The sequence below is a fragment of the Protopterus annectens genome, chromosome 1.part1 (assembly GCF_019279795.1).
Source record: "Protopterus annectens isolate FY-2018-M chromosome 1.part1, PAN1.0, whole genome shotgun sequence".
Classification (NCBI taxonomy): domain Eukaryota; kingdom Metazoa; phylum Chordata; order Ceratodontiformes; family Protopteridae; genus Protopterus; species Protopterus annectens.
This window is the reverse complement of record NC_056726.1, coordinates 315,880,216-315,901,436: the sequence shown is the minus strand read 5'-3', so window position 1 is coordinate 315,901,436 and position 21,221 is coordinate 315,880,216.

Sequence of the window (21,221 nt, the reverse complement as noted above, 5' to 3'; positions counted from 1 at the left end):
CAAAGCAGAGACTACTGTCCACCTGTGTCCCAAAGTCTCTTATCACACTTTCGGTGTTAAGTATACTACCACCTATGTTGTAGTTCATGGGTACAGTTTTTACCAAAGGGGATGACAATGCACTTTTTGGCATTGAGCTTGAGGCCATGGCTTTGACACCAGGCATCTGTCTCAGTGAGGCCCTTTTGTAGGATGTGCACATCGTTAGGAGTTTAGATTATGGCTCTTAGTTTGCAGTCATCTGTGAACTTTGTTAGCCAAAGACCTTCTGTGTTAGCCTGTACTTCAGATAAGTAGATACCAAACAGGAGAGGACCCAGGACTGAACCCTGTGGTACTCCACTTGTCACTGGTCTGAAGTCAGATTTGGAGTCTGCTACTTTCACAGTGTGGGTTCTGTCAGTGAGCCAGTTGGCAACCCATCTTGTGACATAGGGATTTATACCTAGTTTAGTGAGTTTATCTATAATTCCAGAGTGGGGGATGGTGCCGAAAGCCTTGGCAAGATCTAGATAGGCTGTGTGAACCACCTTACCCTTGTCTACGATTTTGGTGATTGCTTCAAAGAAGTCTATCAGGTTTAGGAGACATGATCTGCCTTTTACAAACCCGAACTGGGTGGGGTCCAGAGTTTGGAGATTACCAATGTCTTTGTTTATAAGTTCCATGATGATACGTTCCATGGTCTTGCAGACCAGGCTCGTCAGGCTAATGGGGCAGTAGTTCCCTGGGTCTGTGGTGGCTCCCCCCTTGTGGAGTGGGACAACCATTGCTGTGCACCATTCAGCAGGGACAAAGCCTGAGGTGAGGCTATGATTGAACATGGTACTTAGGTGGGTGCCAGTTTATTTTGTAGTTCATGTAGAACGCAGCCTGAGATGTTGTCTGGTCCCATGGATGCTGTGTTCTTGGCTTTGAAGAGTGTGGTTTTTACCTGTGCAGCTGTGATTACAGGAACTTTGCATTCTTCCGGTATAGCGATGGGCTCTTTAGGGGTGAGAGGGGGGGTAAAGTTAGCACTGAACCTATCTGCCAGGATGTTGGCAATATCAGTTGGGTCTGTATATTTAGTGCCATTGTGCTGTAACTCAGAGCAGATCTGAGTGTTGTCATTGAGATTCTTGACATAGCTATAGAATGCTTTGTGGTTGTCTTTAGAATCAGTGGTGATTTTGTTTTCATAACTAGCTTTGGAGGATTTTATCAGGGATTGCAGCTTCTTATTGAGGCTGACCAGGGAGCTCCTCCACTCATGGGATTTTACTCTCTTTTTCTTCTGTTGTAGAGTTTGTTTATGGCAGGGGACCACCAGATTGGCTTCCTTTTTTTGGAGGATAACGTCTTGGTTCTGTTTGGGATAGCACAATCCATGCATTCATGTAAGTGCTTATAACGTGCAATTGTGTAGGATTCAGTAGTCATAACTGTATTTTCCATCTGCATGGGTGTCATAAAGTTCACCACTTCTGTCTTAAGAAGCATGAAGTTGGCTTTGGAGAAATGTTTTACCATGGTTTCCTTAATAGGAGGTGGGGGCAGGATGTGGATATCTAGGGTAATTAGCTTATGGTCGGATCGGACCAATGAGGCGTTGACTTCAGGTGTAGAACACCGGTCACTCATGTTGGTAATGACTAGATCTAGGATATTGTTGCCCCTGGTGGGGGTGTGGATAAATTGATCCAGGGCATTGGAGTTTATGAATTCCAGAAAGCGTTGAGCGAAGGAGTTGGTACATGAGTAGTTTTCCCAGTTAATGGTGGGGTAGTTGAAATCGCCCATTATTAGGGTCTTTGGTTGAACCCTAATATTTTCCAGTACATCAAGAAAAGAGGAGTAGGAATCCTGGGGCATGGTGGGTGATCTGTAGCAAGTTACAATTTGGATTGCAGTTTTGCCCAGAGTTAGTTGCACTTGGATAACCTCGGCTGCATTATGCTGAGCAACTAGCCTGAAGGTGTGTAGTGTGGCTTTTGGCGCAGAGGGTTAAGACAAGATGTAGTTCCAGTGGTACAGGATTTGATTTCCTTAGCCCTCATCTGCCTGTTTGTGACCTTCATCAGGTCAGTTAACCAGGCACTGTTCACAGGTCACTCATGAAAAGGGACTCTGTGTCCTGTGAGCCTACCTGGTTTATAATTGGTATTATTATTATTATTATTATGATTATTATTATTATTATTATTATTAATCATCATCTCTAAATTTGTAAAGGGATTTAAGTACCAGGATCAGCCACTTGTTGGGGTTACTTTTAGAGTCTTGGAACTCAGGGGTAGCATTTGTCTTGTAGCTGGATTGACCAGTTGGTGAGTGATGTGACCAAAGTATCTGTGTTGGTCTGGGAGAGGATGGTGGGCCAGGAAGTGTTGTTAAGGTCATTTACTAATGATGTAATGATATTTTGAAATGTGGGTCTGAAAATTATTATTCTTGGTGTGTGTGTGTGTGGGGGGGGGGGTTAAAATTGGCAACATTTAATGAGAATGTAATGGGGCAATTGTTTATTGGGGGATAAAGAATGTTAATATTACTGTTACTGATTTTACCTGAAATGCTTGGAATTAAAATGTCATTAAGGGAGTGGCTCTTTGAAATTAGATTAGGTTGTATTGGTTGTTTAACCATTCAAGCCTGTTGGCAGATTATAACTCATGTCTTGGTTAATGTGCGGAGGATATGTTAAAGTCTCCAATTAATAAAATGTCACTGATTTGACTTTATGGAGTTTAGGGTTTGTTATGGAAGGTTTTCAAATTTAGCAATGTTGTTTTGGGTGGGAATTAAGCAGTTATTAGTGACAGTGTGGGGACCTTTTACATTGTGTTTTTATGGCTAGCCAATTGAGGCCATGATCAGTGGTGGATCAGTTTTATTCAAGTAAAGTCACTTTTAAGCTGTGTTTGATTACAATGATTGTTCCTCCTCCTAGTCTAGAACCTGGCCTGGATTTGTGCAGGTATAAGTGTTACGGAAGTTATGGTTTAAGTCACAAAAAGATATTTTGATCCATGACTTTGTGATACCGATTATGTTTTTGTTCATGGAGTTGAGGAAGCCTTCTATTTCTTCAAGTTTGTTCAGAAGTCTGCCTGCATTAATTAGCATGATTATCAGATTTGTCAGGTTAAAAGGTGTACTTTATGGAGTGATGGCTGTGGAGGGCTGTACTGGTCCAAGATTGGATTTGATGCAGCTTTGTAGTAGAGAAAGCAATTAAGGGGGTGAGTCTTATAGAAAATTCTGGTTAACTTTAATTTAGGTTGCTGGAATTTTGAGGGGGACCTATGTGTGGGTGGGTAAATGGCTGAATAGGGGATAAATGGCATTGTGTGGTTCTTGTAGGCATTAAAATTAAAATAATACTGAATGTTTGTTTTGGACAATTATGTGTCATAAGGAGGTTACTATGAGGTAAGACATGGAGCTCAAAGTATAATTTCATAGTAATAATGAACAGTGCTGCGGACTGCCAAAAAGGACAAAGTATCGGACAGTGTATACTTTAACAGTGTTTTTTAATAGTTAACAAACACAGTGAAGTAAATTGATTTGGAATATGAATAACTTATCTTTTATTTCTTGTATACTTAAGTACTGAGAATGTTTTAAAAAATGTTTTTCTTCTGCAGTACTGATAAAGGGGAGGATTAATGTTTAATATGAAAATTATATTGAATGTTGTTTTGAGTGCTTAAGGGACCTAGGCTGGGGGCTGCACACTGTTAAATAAGAGACTAGTGAGGAAAAAAGAAAATATAAAATTATTCTAGGTGGGGAGTGTTAAAATATTATAGATGGGACATGGTGAAAAATTATAGTAATAAGGAGTATTGTTTGTTTTGGGTTGCGGTAAAAAGTAAAACATTATGTTTTAAAATATTATAGGTAAATAACCATGTCAAACATTAATGGGGCAGACAGCAAACAACTCCTAAATAATAGGTTTCTGAAAGTAGAAGAAAGGAGTTGGAAACTGTGCAGTAGATAACCACGTAAAAATAAAGACCCAGATAATGGGCACCAGGATAGTCATCTTCAATGGTGGCTAGCAAGGCTAAGCATTCTTCTCTTCCTGGGTGGTGTCAGTACAGTATGAATTTTCACCTCAGTGTCCATTGGAGTTAGCCATGCTGGAGTGGAAGGATACAAAGGTTTAAGATTAGCCATTTGGAATGTATACAGTGGGATGGGGAGTCTGATAAGGGGAGATCAGAAGATGACAAAAGAAAGAAGATGAAAATGAAGTCAAGGGGTTTTCATTGATTATAGATGTGTGTATGCAAGAGGGAAGATGAGGATAGCACTATTAGTGACAGGAGATCATATGTGGAAGAAAAAGGAGACTGGGAAAGATTCTAAAGGGAAATGGGAGGAGGAAGGTAGGAATGGGGGGAGGGATAGTATTAGTGGTACTTTACAGGCAAATCGAGGATAGGAAAAAAATAATTCAGGAGTGTGTAGGTAGCATAGAATAGAATAGTAAGGAAAGAAATAGAATTGTGTTGGGGAACTTCCACACAGTGATAGATATGGAAACATAGCTTATTTGAAAGGAATGAATTTTATAGAATATAACAGAGGGTTTTATGGGAAGGGGTGGAGAGGTTAGGGTTGATGGCTGCATGCTGAATGCTGAGGAATGAGGGGGTTTTACTTTCCTTTTGAAGGTAGGGAGACAGGTGAGTACATTTTACAGTTTATTGGCAGATACAGAAATGGTGGGGGAGACAGGAAATACGACTATAATGGAGAGGGAGATGTTGAACCATAGTATGGTGTTACTGGAATGGGAAATACAAACATTGTTGAGAGAAGATGGAGATGGAACCAAAGAAACTCAAGGAATGTCAATCAGATAATGTGTTTGCAGAAGATGGTGACATGGGTAATGAAGGGGAATATAAAGGAGGAACGGATTTTGTAAATTGAGGAATGAGATTAAATGAAAGCAGTAGAGGAACAATAATGAGGAGAAGGGATTAAATAATAAAGGAGGAAAACAAAAAGGTAAGAGATCTTGTGTAATTATTGCAAAAGTTACAAAGTAGGGTCTAGGAAATATAAGAATATTTAGCGAACACTTTAGAGCAAGTAAAGTCTCAGTAGACTGAGTGGAATGATTTGAAGATGCAGATAGAATTATCAAGGAAGGGGGCTAGATGGTAGAGGCAGAGAGAGAGAGGCTGATATAAAGTTATTGTTGGCAGCTGAAAGATTAGAGAAAGAAAACCTGTATATTAAACATTTAGTTGATTGGACAGGAAGGGTATTTAAGACTGAGGAAATTAGGGACAAATTTGGGCGGTTGTATGTAGAATTATGTCAGGATCAGTTCTGAGAAGGGGGAGTGGGAGGTGTTGGGGACAAGGAGAGGGAATAATTAAGCAGAGAACTAGAAGTGTGGAGAGTTGTGGAAGCAATTTGAAAGGTAGGGAACAGAACGGCTGTTGGGCTTGATGAGTTTCCAATAGTGTTTTATAAAAAAAGTATGTCTTCAGCCAATGAGGAATAGAAGGAGATCTTTAACAATGTTGTATGAAAGAGGGAATTGCAAGAGATGAGGTATGAGGCAATTGGTTTGGTTTTATATCATAGAAAGAGAGACCACAAATATCCAAGGAATTAATATTTACTAAGAAATTAGTAAAATAGCCTGTAGTGATTGGGGATGAATCGCTGGATTTATTTAAAGGGAGATCATCTGTGGACCATTGGAGAATATTACTGAATATTTTTTTCAGTTAAGCAGTAACTTTGTTTTTTTTTTTCAAACACCTTTATTGAATTATCACTTGTGACATAGGCAAATTTACATTCATATGATAGTAATCAAATTATATCAACATACCAAACATTATACTTCACATATATTGATATATATCATAACCTAAGCAATATTGCATAAATTATTCAATTCCTGCCTTTTTTAAAGAAACATCTTTATTAAATCATCACTTACTACATAGGCAATCATACATTTATATAAATGAAAACAAATCACACAGACACAATCCTAGTTGCAAGCACTTTACATCACAAACCATATTGGCACACTCTCAGTTACAAACATTATATATCACTTATAATCTGCCCAATTTTTTTCACTCAAACATTAAGTCCTGCCGCCTTTTAAACCTCATTCCTCCCTTGTAAGTATTGTTCCCACAATACCCATTTTTTTTACTATGTAGTTTGCTCCGACCCCTTTCTAAAGATCTCAATTCCAGTTGTTTTATCTCTGTTTCTATATTCACTACTTCCAGTATAGTTGGTTTAAATTTTGATTTCCGTTTTCTAGTAATTGCTTTTTTGGCAGTCATCATTATTAGACACAGCAAGGCCTTACCATGTCTAGGAAATTCCAATTCTGTATCATATCTCAGAAAAATCATCTCCCATGTCAGACCAATCTGCCCACCCAGCATGTCCAACAGTGCATCCTGCAGGGAATCCTTAAAGTTAGCTAACTCACCGCACTCCCAGAAATATGTTCCCAATTACCTCTTTCTTCCCTTCACACCTCCAACATTTGCTGTCTGCCTGAGGAAAAATTGTCTAAATTCTACTTGGGATATGAAAATATCTATGTAAACATTTCCAGGCAAAAATTCTAGATCTTCTAGAATGATTTGGGCAGAACTGAAAAGGAAAGGCAGAGTGGGTATAGTTTTGATAGATATAGAAAAACTTTTGGTAGAATAGGAAGAGATTTTTATGTGATATTTTGGAGTAGGTGATAGAGAGTGGTGGTGACCTGGGAGGGGTGAAAGCATTTTTTATGAGGCCTTGGATTAGGGTGTTGATAAATAATGGATTTTCTGAGAAGGTAGCCCTGTGGTGGGGACCACAAAGCATAGGTCTCAACTGCCCTTTTGCAGAATGACCAGATTTTTTACTCATATTTTTGATCTGTTCCTCATAAAATTTGTGGTTTTCTGGCAAATCATTGAGGACTCATGTCACTAAATAACGACACACATTTGAGTTTCAGACTTCATATCCTTCAAAAAAATGCATCTTAACACAAAACCTTATTTTTTTTCTACCAACTTGCTAAGTTTATAAAAGCAATATTTAAAATGTGTCCCTATTTTTGGGCCATGAGAGGTATGCCATAAAGGGATATCTGCTTCCTCCAAGTTTATTTCTGATAGGTAAAGATGCATCATACAGAGGATAATGAGTACGAAGAGCTTAAGAATGGATTTTTTTTGGGGGGGTATGCATTGTTTTGCTGATAACCGTATGATTTAATTAGAAGATGTAGACAGGCAGTTGCCTATCAACATGCATGTCCTTGGTAAATGTTGTTTGGAGTCAAGACTTAATCACCCTAAAAAAATTTTACTTGTTAAAGTGGGGGATAGGACACTGAAAGGAGGTAGAATTACCTTGGTCTGACGATACATAACTAAGATTTGGGTCTATATCATATTATCAAAGGTTCATTACCAAGAACGTTTGTTCATTGAACATTAAACAGCGAACGTTCACTTTCATGAGCATTCAGTTCAATGAATTACTTTCCCAGGGGTAAGTAACGATTTACCCAGCATAAGAAATTTGCCCTTTTTCCCACTGTAGTGCGATCTCGGAGTTGGTATATATAGTTGGGGGGGTGGGGACACAGTTCCTCCTAGGTGGGTTTAAAACACTGTGCTTTGTGTGACAGTACAAATGCTGGGCAAGTCATTACTTTTCCTGGGAAAGTAATTCATTGAACAGAGCATTCACAAAAGTGAACATTTGCTGTTTAAGGATCGATGAACAAAGATTCGTGGTAGTGAACCTTCAATAATATAATATAAACCCCTAAGAGTTAGGGAACATGGTACAGTGAAGGAAGTAAGAAGGAGGAATTTGGAGGAAGTAAAATATAATATTAGAAAATTATATAAAAGCATACATTCATAATAACATATCATCGAGGCAGCCTGAGTCATCGGAAATGACTCCTTGCTGCTTTTTGAGTAGCATTTCTGCCATTCTAAAAATGTCATCAAAGCCTGAAATAAGGTGTATTTACTTTGTCCTCCATTTGGAACAGATCTAATGCTAGACTGTTTTGAAAACAGCCATGCAATTGAAGTAAGTTTTTTTTTTTTTTATTTTAATAGAACATGGAACTTTTCCAAACTCTGCACATGTGAAACAGCATGTAAGGAGTTTTGAGTCCCTGAAACACTGAGATGAAAGTTAAAATGTCAACTGTTATTTTTAAAAGAGCCTGAGTCAAGGCTCCAGAAAGCACCCCTGCATTACCAGGTTATAATTCATACCACACCTTTCGGCCACCTAACCTGGACCGAAACACTAAAGGCGGAGGCGCATCCATATTCATTAAGGATGTCCACACCTCTAGGCTAGTTGCTCAACATAATGCATCCGAAATTAACCAAGTGAAACTAGCACTGGGCAAGACTGCAATCCAGGTTATATCTTGTTACATTTCCCCCACCATGCTCCAGGATTCCCACTCTTCATTTCTTAAGATACCGGAAAATATTAAGGTACAACCTAATACCTTAATTATGGGCGACTTCAACTACCCCACCTGTAAGTGGGAAAACTACTCATGTACCAACTCATTCGCTCAACATTTTCTGGAATTCATAAATTCCAAAGCCTTGGAGCAGCTTGTCCACACCCCCACCAGGGACAGCAAAATCCTGGACCTGGTCATTACCAATATGGGTAACTAGTGTTCCATGCCAGAGGTCATCTCCTTGCTGGTCAGATCCGACCACAAGCTAATCACCCTAGTTATCCATATCCCACCCCCCATTAAGGAAACCACTGTCAAAAACTACTCCAAAGCCAACTTCAGGCTTCTTAAGACAGAAGTGGCAAACTTTACGACACCCATGCAGATAGACAATAGAGGTACGACTGCTGAATCTTACACAAATGCACTGTATAAGCACATACACGAGTGCATGGATCGTGCCAACCCAAACAGAACCAAGATGCTATCCTCTTAAAAAAGGAAGCCAATCTGGTAGTCCCCTGCCATAAACAAACTCTACAACAGAAGGAAGAAGCTGTTGCAAAAAAGAGTAAAATCCCAAGATTGGAGGAAGTCCCTGGTCAGCCTCAGCAAGAAGCTGAGATCCCTCATAAAATCCTCCAAAGCAGTTACGAAAATAAAATCACCACTGATTCCAAAGACAACCACAAAGCATTCTACAGCTATGTCAAGAATTTCAATGGCAACACTCAGTTCTGCTCTGAGCTACAGCACAATGGCACTAAATATACAGAACCAACCGATATTGCCAACATCCTGGCAGATAGGTTCAGTGCTAACTTTACACCCGTCTCATCCTCCAAAAGGCCCATCTTAATACCGGAAGAAAGCAAAGTCCCTGTAATCATGGATGAACAAGTAAAGACTGCACTCTCCAAAGCCAAGTACACAGCATCCATGGGACCAGACAACATCCCAGGCTGCGTACTGCACGAACTACAGAATGAACTGGCACCCCACCTAAGTATCATGTTCAATCTTAGCCTCACGTCAGGCTATGTGCCTACTGATTGGTGCACAGAGATGGTTATCCCACCCCACAAAGGGGGTGCCACCACGGACCGCAGAAACTACCGCCCCATTAGCCTGACGAGCCTGGTCTGCATGGCCATGGAACATATCATTTTTGAGCTTATAAACAAAGACATAGGTAACCGCCACACCCTGGACCCCACTCAGTTTGGGTTTCTAAAAGGTAGATCGTATTTACTAAACCTGATTGACTTCTTTGAAGCAATCACTAGAGCGGTAGATGAGGGCAAGGTAGTGCACACAGCCTATCTTGACCTCGCCAAGGCTTTCGATACCATCCCCCACACTACAGTTATAGATAAACTCACTAAACTGGGAATAAATCCCTATGTCACAAGATGGGTGGCCAACTGGCTCACTGACAGAACCCACACAGCAAAAGTAGCTGACTCCAAGTCTGACTTCAGACCAGTGACAAGTGGAGTACCACAGAGTTTGGTCCTGGGTCTTCTCCTGTTCGGCATTTACTTCTCTGAAGTGCAGGCCAACACAGAAGGTCTTTGGCTAACAAAGTTTGCAGATGACTGCAAACTGGGAGCCATAATAGAATCACCTAATGATGTAGACATTCTACAAAAGGGCTTCACAGAGACAGATGCTTGGTGTCAAAGTCATGGCCTCATGCTCAGTGCCAAGAAGTGCATTGTCATCCCCTTTGGGAAAAACTCAGTACCCATGAACCTATGGACAGACAAAGAACTAATGACACAATAAGAAAGGACAGAAGGGCAAATAGCTGACATAAGACTGGGATGGTGGAGTTTGGAGTAGTGAGGCTTACCAGGGACTGAGGACCAGCACAGGATGGGAAATACTGAAGATCAGACAGATAGAAAATAGGGAATGATACCCAATCAGAAGAAGATAACAGAGCATTTGATGGGTGTCTCCAACAAAAAAAGAGCTGGGCAGTGAGGGGGAGAGGAAGTATAATGTAGGCTGAAATGGTCCTGGGGTGAATACTAGCTGGGCCAGGCAAATACATGGTCAGAGTTGTCATAAAGGGTGCACAGTGATTAATTTGGTAACAAAGGATTTTAAAAAATTGATAGTAGAAGAAATAACAAAATGGACCATTGAACTTACACTGAGGGGCCAGAAATTGGGGGTGGGGAGGTTGGGGGTAATACTTAAAAGAGTTTCTTGTGTCATCCATCAACAGTGCTAACAATAAACCCATAAGACAGTACAGTTTCTGGATAAGAAACTGAATGAATGAGCACAGAAGCAATAGCACAGAAGGAGGATGGAATAAGAAGTCCAGTATGTTAGGGACAAGCTCTAGTTTAGCCCTCAGGAATGGCAGTTCTAATGGACCATCTAGAAAGATACAACAGTATGCTGGCAGCTTCAAACTTTGGCAGAAGACTGGGTAAAACACACTCAGTGCTTTCACTAAACCACTTCGGGTTAGGCATCCTTCTGTCTCAACATTCCAGGCTAACAGTAACATTTTATAGCTCAGTCCTGCATTAAGCAACCGGATTTCTGTTTTGATTTTCCTTTTATTATTTGTTACATTGCTACTTCCTAATTAACAAATACACATCTCCTTTTTTTCTATTTGCAGTAGCAACATTGAGTTAGTGTTTGTAACATTCTTCTTTTCCCAACGGAGGAGACAGTTGCTGCATGTATTGTGCCACCCCCACAGGTAATCCTGCTCTATTCACCCTTGCTGTGCTCATGCTTGCTCTGCTCCCATTTCACACCCCCAATTACCCCCACCCCTCTTCCTCTATAGTTATTCTTCACCTTCTCCCCCACTTATCTGCACTGATCAATAAAACAAGTCCATTCTGTACATTACATGCTTTTTCCCAGTACTTCACCTTTTCACCTTTCACTTCACATCTAGTTCTGATCATACCTCTCAACCTGGAAACATCAAAAATTTGAACAAGGCCCATGAAAAATAGGTACAAATCTGTATGCTGATTAACATAACATTTGCATACATAATTACACAGCCCCACCCACTCCAATGGAATTGTGGGACACCAACTTTTAAACACAAACTGAAGGACAGAACCAAAATATAGCACTAGATTCCCCCTGCAGCCATTCCAATGTCCTATTACCTGGCTATTTCACCCCATTTACCATAAACACTAATGTGTGCATACTGCTTTACTTCTGCAATGATTATTTGGATTTTATTTTTTTACATTTTATAGCACAATCAAGAAACACTAATAGATATCTTCTAAAACAAAGCATTACTGTCTCACAATGAAAATAGACTTGGCATTAAAACTTCTCTGCCCTTGAAACTCATTCATTGAAACAGCATTGAAACCCACACCATATCCAAAGAAAATGCATCTGGCCAGTGGTGAATAAAGATTACCTTTGGGCTGTTTTCAAATCTACTTGCACACAAAACAAGAAACATACTTGCGTTCATTGATACACCGTCCTGACTTTATTAAATTATATTCCTTGTATAACACAGCACACTTGTTAGACTTAAGTTAGAGTGCATTTTATATTTATTGTTTAAACATTTTCCCAGTAGGCAATGAAACAAAAATTCATGAACCAATAATGAGAACTGCCCTATTCAGAACATTTCCATCATAAAAGTCTACTTCCGCACACAGTTGCATTTTAAATTTATTGTTTTAACATTTTTCCAGTAGGCAATGAAACAAAATGCATAAACCAATAATGACAAAACTGTCCTATTCAGAACATTTCCATGATAACAGTCTACGTCTACACACACACACAATATATATATATATATATATATATATATATATATATATATATATATATATATAACGTGGAACTAAATAAGTAGCCAAAAACAAATGTCTTTCAGTTCAGCAGAAGTGCATTTTGTGAATATTATGCAAAATTAACTAAATGTAGAAGCAGAAGGCACAAAGTGTAACAAGTGCCAAGCAACTCACTAACTGAATGGACTAGGGAATTACAGGAAAATGTCAACACTGTTGTGTATAAATTAGATATTGGATAATATAATGTTAGAATCTACATTCAAAAAGGAGTCTGTTAACTGCAAGATAAATATGTGTGCATGAACATTGCTATAGGTTCTGGGCAAAAACTAAAGCTGCACAATCAGATGTTAGGAAGATGTGTACAAAAACTAAATATAAGCAGTCAATATTTTAAGAAGGCTATATTTGTGAGTAATTATGTGAACAGTACTAGCTCTCATCTCTTATCTCTTAAGTACAAAAAAAAAACATCAGATAATCAAAGGATATGGCAAAAGTATGGAGTAAACCACTTCTCCAGACGCAAAAATAAAATAAAATAAAATGAGAGGATAAGGCAGCAAAGTCGGAGAAGTAGAGATCGTATACGTGAACATCTTTATAGTATTAGGATGGTGCACAAAACCAATGCTCTAGCCAGACATGTATTTGAAAATGGCCCCCCTCCACGTCTTCAATTTTAGTATTTTAGAGACCATTAACATTACTGGTAGGGGAGGGGACGTTAGGACACATACAGAAGGCAGAGAGAATTTTTGGATAATGAAATTCAGGTCCGATAGTTCACCAGGTTTGAATGTCAAGGTATCTGTGAAACCTTTTCTGAAAATGAGAAGATTAAAGATTTATAAATAATGATTTATAAATCACACAGAATATACACCATATACACTATACATGTATAACATCTTTATATAGTGCTTGGCATTGTGATTTATATCATTATTATTCTTATGTTTTTTACATCTACATTTTTATGTTTTTTACTTTTACATTTTTATTCTCTGCATCCTGTGATGTCCACATATAAATGCATTTGATATCTTGTCACTGTTTTGATGCTATCCCTCTCTTTTTTACATATTGGTCTAGTTTTATTTTTTAGATAGTATTGTTATATTAATATAAGAGTTTTTGCATGTTTCCTTTTCACATATTTATTGTACATGTATCGGCTGTTTTTGCCAGCATTTTATTTCATCTTGTTGTTAGCCATTTTACTTGTGGTAATTGCATTAATTGCACTGTTGATTGTGTTTTCCCACCTTCTGGGAGTATATATTTTATGACCTATACCACAAATGTATTGAGTCTGATGAAGCCTGAATAGGTGAAAGCGCTAACTTGTTTTTACAATAAATCTTTTAACCATTTTGGAGTGTTCTTATATTATTTCGTTACTAGTCGAGTAGCCTTGGATACTCACTGAAGAGTTAATACATCTCCGCCTGCTGTGTTCCACTTCTCCGACTTTGCTGCCTTATCCTCTCACAAAAAAAAACATGACAGAGTCTTTTTTTCCAAGGGTCAAAGTGACATATATAAAATAGGTATTTCTAAATGAAGTACATTCTGATAAAGTGGCTCGTTTAAAGAGGTTATAAGGAATCTTTTGTAAATACATTGTTGACCATATTGTACCCGCTTTGTTGAGGAGTCAAAAAACTGATATGGACAACATCATAGTGAATTATACACAGGCATTTGCATGTACCACAACAACTGACGGCTTCAAAATGAGAAAAATTATTGAAAATGGCTCTACAGGAATTTTATATAATAATGAATTAAAATTCAATATTTGAAACTTGATTTTCCTACGCAGTCTTGAAGGAAACTCTGTGAGCTTCAGAAGCTCAAAGAAAAAGAAGTCAAACAGCATAAGGCCAAATACTTTTCTTCAAAACATTGCCAGTGCAACTTCTAATTGCACTCTGGCAGTAATTCACTTTTTACAGATTTTTCTCCCTTCTTCAAGTAAGTACGACCATGGGGTTGGTACACACACACACACACACACACACACACACACACACACACACACACACACACACACAGACACACACACACACACACACACACTCATTCTTTCAGCTAGCTCTATTAGGTACCTTATCAACCGCGTTTGTCGTTCTGACTTACAAGGCAGGCAGTCATCCTCCCAAAACAGAAATCCTGCTTTAAATTGTCCGCGGCTTAACAGCGGATCCGCAGCTTAATACTCAAACAACAGATGCGCGGCAATTACAGCAAACAGAAATCCTGCACTTAACAGAGGACCTGCGGCTTAATATTCAAAATCCTGTGCCTTCAAACAAATGCGTGGCTAATGCTGACGGAGCTGACGTCATCGCGCACGTGATGACGTTGGCTCCAAAAGCGCGAATTCTACAAAAGAATAGATTAAAAAATTGGAAATAAAGGGGTGCCACTCGGGAATCGTGGCACCCCATTATTGGGACCCCAAAACTCAGTAAAAACCAAGTAATTCGGGACGATTGGGAGGTATGGTTCTGATATCACATCCTCTATTTCTTCTACATATGTATCTTACACATCAGCCCACTCAACATTCCTGTTGCTATTCACAGTTATTCACAGTCTTTCCCTTATAAAGTTATCCACTATATCAGACTCTTTTACTTTCAGTTTCTCACATTAGCTGCCATCTCACAAACAGATTTCCTTAGTCATACCTACCCTCCTCCTTTTCCCAATATGTCTCAACTTTCACCTCATTACCCGCGCTGCTTAACTTCATCTCTTCCTTACTCCTTCCCCTGCATCTATTTATTCTGCAAATATTATCCTAAAATTTCCCAATATATTACTCATACCAACCACACTGTTGACTCATTCTACAAATAATAATCCACATGACTCTTGTAATTTATACTATCACTTCATCCTCTAGCATGATTTATATACATCTTTTTATGCTTCTACCCCTTATACTATTGTGCTATATCACATAACTTAACCACAACCTATAGATCACATCATTTAACCACTCCCTGTGTATCACATCATTTAACCCCTCCATATGTATCACATCTTTTAACCACTCCCTATGTATCACATCATTTAACCACTACCTGTATATCACATCATTTAACTCCTCCCTATGCATTACATCATTTAACCACTCTCTATGTATCACATCATTTAACCACTTTGTATAGATCACATCATTTAACCACTCCCTATGTATCACATCATTTAACCCCTACCTATGTATCACATCTTTTAACCACTCCCTATGTGTCACATAATTTAACCACTCCCTGTATGTCACATCATTTAACACCTCCCTTTGCATCACATCATTTAACCATTCTCTGCATATCACATAATTTAACCCCTCCCTAGGTATCACATCATTTAACCCTTCCCTAGGCATCACATCATTTAACAACTCCCTGCATATCACATCATTTAACTACTCATTATATATCACTCATCTATCCATACCTGTTACTACTACATAGCCCTACTAAGTACTGTGCCTCCACTATTGAACCTGGACTTTTCTGCAATGCACATTTTCATCTGGTGAAGGTATATTACACTTACCAATATCAGGCACATCTAAAATCTTATTGCGATCATACTACTAAAGGTAAGGTGGCTTTCATCTATATACACTACTGCCAATCTCATAACCTTTGTGGTGATGTACATCCTAACCCAGACACAGTCCCATCTCTTCAAAGTTCTTCTGCCATCAACCAGACTTTTCTACTCCTGTAAACGCACCGACATGACACATCTAAGGACCGCCAGCTGTATAGCATCAACACACATAGTATCCCCCAATAATGTACTTGAATTTCCTGCCTGGATTGTCATGTACACCTACTGGCATCATAGTTGAAACTGAAACCTGGCTGAAACAAACAAACAAAAAAGGTGGAAATGCTACCACCAGGCTATAATATAATTACGCTAAACAGGAAAAATAAGAGGGCAGGAGGTGTGACTATACTTAACAAAAGCATTCTCAAAAATCTTAATTGTCTGTTAATAAATAATGCAAACTGTTTGATCACTTCTCTCAAGCTCAATAGCCATAAAAGCCTTTGTATAATAGGTATTTATATATCCCCTGGTACTAATATTGATACAGCAGAAGAATTCTTCTCCTTGGTCACATCTACAATAAACCAGAAAATGATTATATTACGAGATTTCGGCATTGACCAATTAGCTTTAAACAGCAACAACTGCTCTGGAACTTACATTAACTTATTTCACCCATCTAGACAGAAATCATTATTTACCATAGCTTCCTTTAATAACACAAAAATTGACTTTAACCCAAACCAAGCTTCATGAAGTTACTATTGATGAAAATCTAAAATGTGATTACCATATAAAAAAAGTAATGCAAAAAACTCATCAAAAACTTGGTATTCTTTATAGAATCAAATCTTACCTAACTGGCAAAGGAATATATAGCCACTGTAAGTAAATAGCCACAGTAAATATATAGCCACTGTAAATAAATAGCCACAGTAAATATATAGCCACAGTTTTCCTTCCTACTGTACTTCTCTATGCTTCCCCATATTGATCAACTGCAGGCCACCCAAAGTAATCTTTTACAGCAAGGCTTTAACAAAGTTGAACATTTGCATATAATGTGATATACAGATCCCACCATTGCCTCATTCTCAAGCAGTTTACCTGGCTAAAGCTACCTCCCTCTCTTTCCCTCTAATGACTGACCCTCACCTACAATCTTACACACAAACCAGAACAATGCCCCAGCCTCGGTAACATCCACTGGCAGTACTCTTCATCCAGGGTTGCCACCTTTTAACAAGGGCAAAGTGGGACATGGGGGTGTGGTCAACAGGATAGAGGTGTGGCCAACATGACACTGGCCACACCCCCACCACGACATCACCAGAGTTGTTAAAGGAGATGCAGTATTAGTTATGGATGCAACATTGTGACATTACAGCATACTGAAAACTCAAACCATTTAAATGAAGTGAACTATTACTGCAAACACAAACTAATCAGTTGTAACAATAAATAAACTTTAAAGGAATAAAAAACACACTACTCATTAAACAGACACTTGTTTATTTAAAAAGTAAAATTCATAAACCAACCATTGCTATTCAGAAGGAAAACTTAAAAAAATCTACATACCACATACAAGCCAAGTATAAAATTAAGACTTTTTATTGTCAATTAAAGCTAAAGCAAAGAACAAACACAAAACTACATACCCTAGTACTACATATGCACCCTAGCAAATTAATGCTAAACAAAGAAAAACACAAAATTACGAACTGCACCCTAGTACTTTATACTGCACACTAGTACAATAAATCACTTTTTTTTAAAAGTGTATTTTGAATTTGATTTTATAGCTTGAAGAAGGGCCCGATTTGAAACAATATTTGAGTAAAAGTCACAACATTTCATCTGGTAATTTACACTCATCATTAGTTCAGCTTTTAACAAGTCCACACTACATCGGTTTCGCACATCTGTCCATTTACCTTTCACCAATGAAAAAACTCTTTCTGCAAATGCGTTTGAGGGCGGTATAGATAAAACCCTAGAAATTACCGGATAGAGTGTAGTCAGTTCAGGCCCTGCTTTGTAAAGCTTCAGCCACTTCTCTCCTGGGGTCAAGCTTGTGTTACAGAACTGTTCGAGAGAGGGCCTAATTGCCAAGTAGTCCCTAAAAAGATAATCTTCATCTACATCCTGCAGACTCAGGGCAGTGGTCACATTAAGCAAGTCACTGAAGGCAAAGAGCTCATTTAGAGATAATTTAGATAGTGTAAACAAGTAGTTGCTTTCAGTATAATCAAACCACTGCTCCAGGTATTTCACTGCTGTCTCCAAGAGCACAATGAAGTCTCTTTTCAGTTTGTTAGCAGAAGTGCTGTCTAATGTGCTCATAAGTGCCCTAAGTTTCCCTCCAAAGAAAGCACCTTCAGCTCTTGCCTGCAGTTTTTGCTTCAGAGAGACCATTACACAAAAAGTTTCCATGGCAGTAAGTGCTGATTTTTCTAATGTACTTATATGTTCATTAAAATCAACAAGAACAGCACAGAGAAAGTGCAAATAGTACTCGTGCAACGTAGGCAATTCATTCTCACCATGTTCATTAGCTGAAAAGTACTGCCATATCTGCCGGGGGGGTCTCCTCTTCTCCCTGAGAGAGGAAATAGGACTGGAGCACTGGGAGATTTTTCACTACTCTTTCAATGGCTGGGAGTAGTGACAGCCACCTTGTTGGCACATGTCTTAACAGTCTCTCAAATTCCATGCCACAAAACTCAAAGAAGTCTTTCAAGTCTCTGGTCCTTGTGGCAGAACTGGAAAAGTGGCTGAAAAGTCTCATTACAAATGCTTCCACATCGTATGGTAGTTGTGCTGCAGCTTTTTTGGCTGCATTGTGAATGATATGGGCAACACAGTTAGCCTTCTGGAGTGATGGGCACTTTTGTTTTAATCTGGTATACACACCATATTTCTTCCCATAGTTCACACTGGCATTATCAGCCCCATAAGCTGAAATATGGTTCCAGGGCAAGGAGTGCCTTTCCATAATGTTGGAAATTTGCTGTGAAATAGCCTGTGCTGATTCATCAGGGTCTTCATAGAAGTCCAAAAGGCCATTCACCACCCCTTCTTCTTTAGAAAAATACCTCACAACAAGGGGAAATAATTTTATGTTCCCCTTGTTGGAAACATTTGATGAAATTGCAAATGAAGTACCTGGTGCAGGAGGCATTCCAATGAGTGTGGTCCCAAAACATTTTCGACTATGGCTTCAGCCTTGGTTCTGCCACAAGACAGTTTCTTTGCAGTGTCTGAGTCACTGTACAACTGGCTGGCCAACTTTACTGCACAGTCCAAGCTGTTATACGAAATATTGTGCTTAACAGCATGAAAAACCTTAGAGGCTTCTGCTGCAATGATCCTAAGTTCTGGTCCCACAAGGTTTGCGTTCCTTGCCCACTTTGTCATCAGGTGAGTGGATTTAGCTTGAAGAATGGCAGTCTTATGTTGTTCAGTTGCCTCATGTCGTGCGACATCATTTCTTCCACTGTGGGTCACTAGAAATTTTCTCTTGCAGTACCTGCAGAATGCTTTGACGTCAGTGTATCTCTCGATCCAGTCAAATTCTGTTTTCCAAACGTCCTGCCACTTGCACATTCTCTTGCTGCTGGTTGACTGTGATGAAACTGCTGCTCTCTTCATGCTTGAATCTGTACTTACCTGATATGCAACATATTTACCAACACTGTGTTAGTAGGGTTCAGTAACATACTGCTGCACAGCACAAATGAACTGGCACACAAAAAACTGGCTCAAAAAACATTGGCACATGAAAGAACTGGCTCGAAAAACATTGGCACGCAAAAGAACTGGCTCGAAAAACATTGGCATGCGAAAGAACTGGCTTGAAAAACATTGGCACATGAAAGAGCTGGCTCGAAAAACATTGGCATGTGAAAGAAATGGCTTGAAAAACATTGGCATGCGAAAGAACTGGCTCGAAAAACATTGGCATGCGAAAGAACTGGCTCGAAAAACATTGGCATGTGAAAGAACTGGCTCGAAAAAACATTGGCACACAAAAGAACTGGCTCGAAAAACATTGGCATGTGAAAGAACTGGCTTGAAAAAACATTGACACACAAAAGAACTGGCTCGAAAAACATTGGTATGCGAAAGAACTGGCTCGAAAAACATTGGCATGCGAAAGAACTGGCTCGAAAAACATTGGCATGCGAAAGAACTGGCTCGAAAAACATTGGCATGTGAAAGAACTGGCTTGAAAAAACATTGGCACACAAAAGAACTGGCTTGAAAAACATTGGCATGTGAAAGAACTGGCTTGAAAAAAAATTGGCACACAAAAGAACTGACTTGAAAAACATTGGCATGCAAAATAACCGAGGAATGGAGCAAAAAAGAGTTTGCAAACAGTTTGAAAAAGGTCAAATAGTAAATGAGGTAATGTAGGGGGCATTTTGGCCATTGAAAACTAACATTAATACAGCTTGTAGAAAATGAAATGCATTATTTTTACCACTGAACATGCCCACCTCACCCCACCCCTCAAGACAAAAAAAGTTAACCACATTCACTGAACAAAAAACAGTAAAATGAATGAGAATGCACAGTGGATACCATAGACCTAATTTAGCTTTTGACCACAGCAGTTAAGAAATGTATGGCACTAATTTACACAGCGCAATGATCTATTAATGAACATGCCCAACAGCAGCACTGGCTGTAATCGGATTATAATGAAAGCAGTACATTGTAAGTTTATTGAAGACATCACTAAAACACAAAATACAAACTTTGCTACTTATAGACGCAAACTACCCTGTAACAACGACATGGTTTAGCACAATCTCAAATACATTGCATTAACTTCTGAGCATCCATCCACAAAAAAAAAATAAACGGGAAAAAAGTCCATAAACATTTTAACTTTTAAAAATACTTCTTGCAAGAGAAGTAACATAAACTACAATGTACAGCAGACTCCATGGGCTCCTTTTACCTCAAAACATAGCAATTAATCCAGCACAGCAATGCAATAAATAGGCCCAAGTAAAAGCAACACACCCATATTCACATTACAAGCAAAGCAGTACATTTTAACCTTATTAAAAATGCATAATAAATTAAATGCACACATTTACAAGTATAAATGAAAACAATCTTGAAACAGCTTTGGCAAATTGGCAACATGTACCTACTAGAATAATAAATGAATTACATTAACTGTTAACATTCCCCCTCAAAAGGTAGACTTGTACCACATAGACATGGACTTGCAGGAACAGGAAAAATTACCTAAACAGTATATCGTAACTTCCTGAAAACAGCATTAAAGTGCACACATTTCCATACAAAAA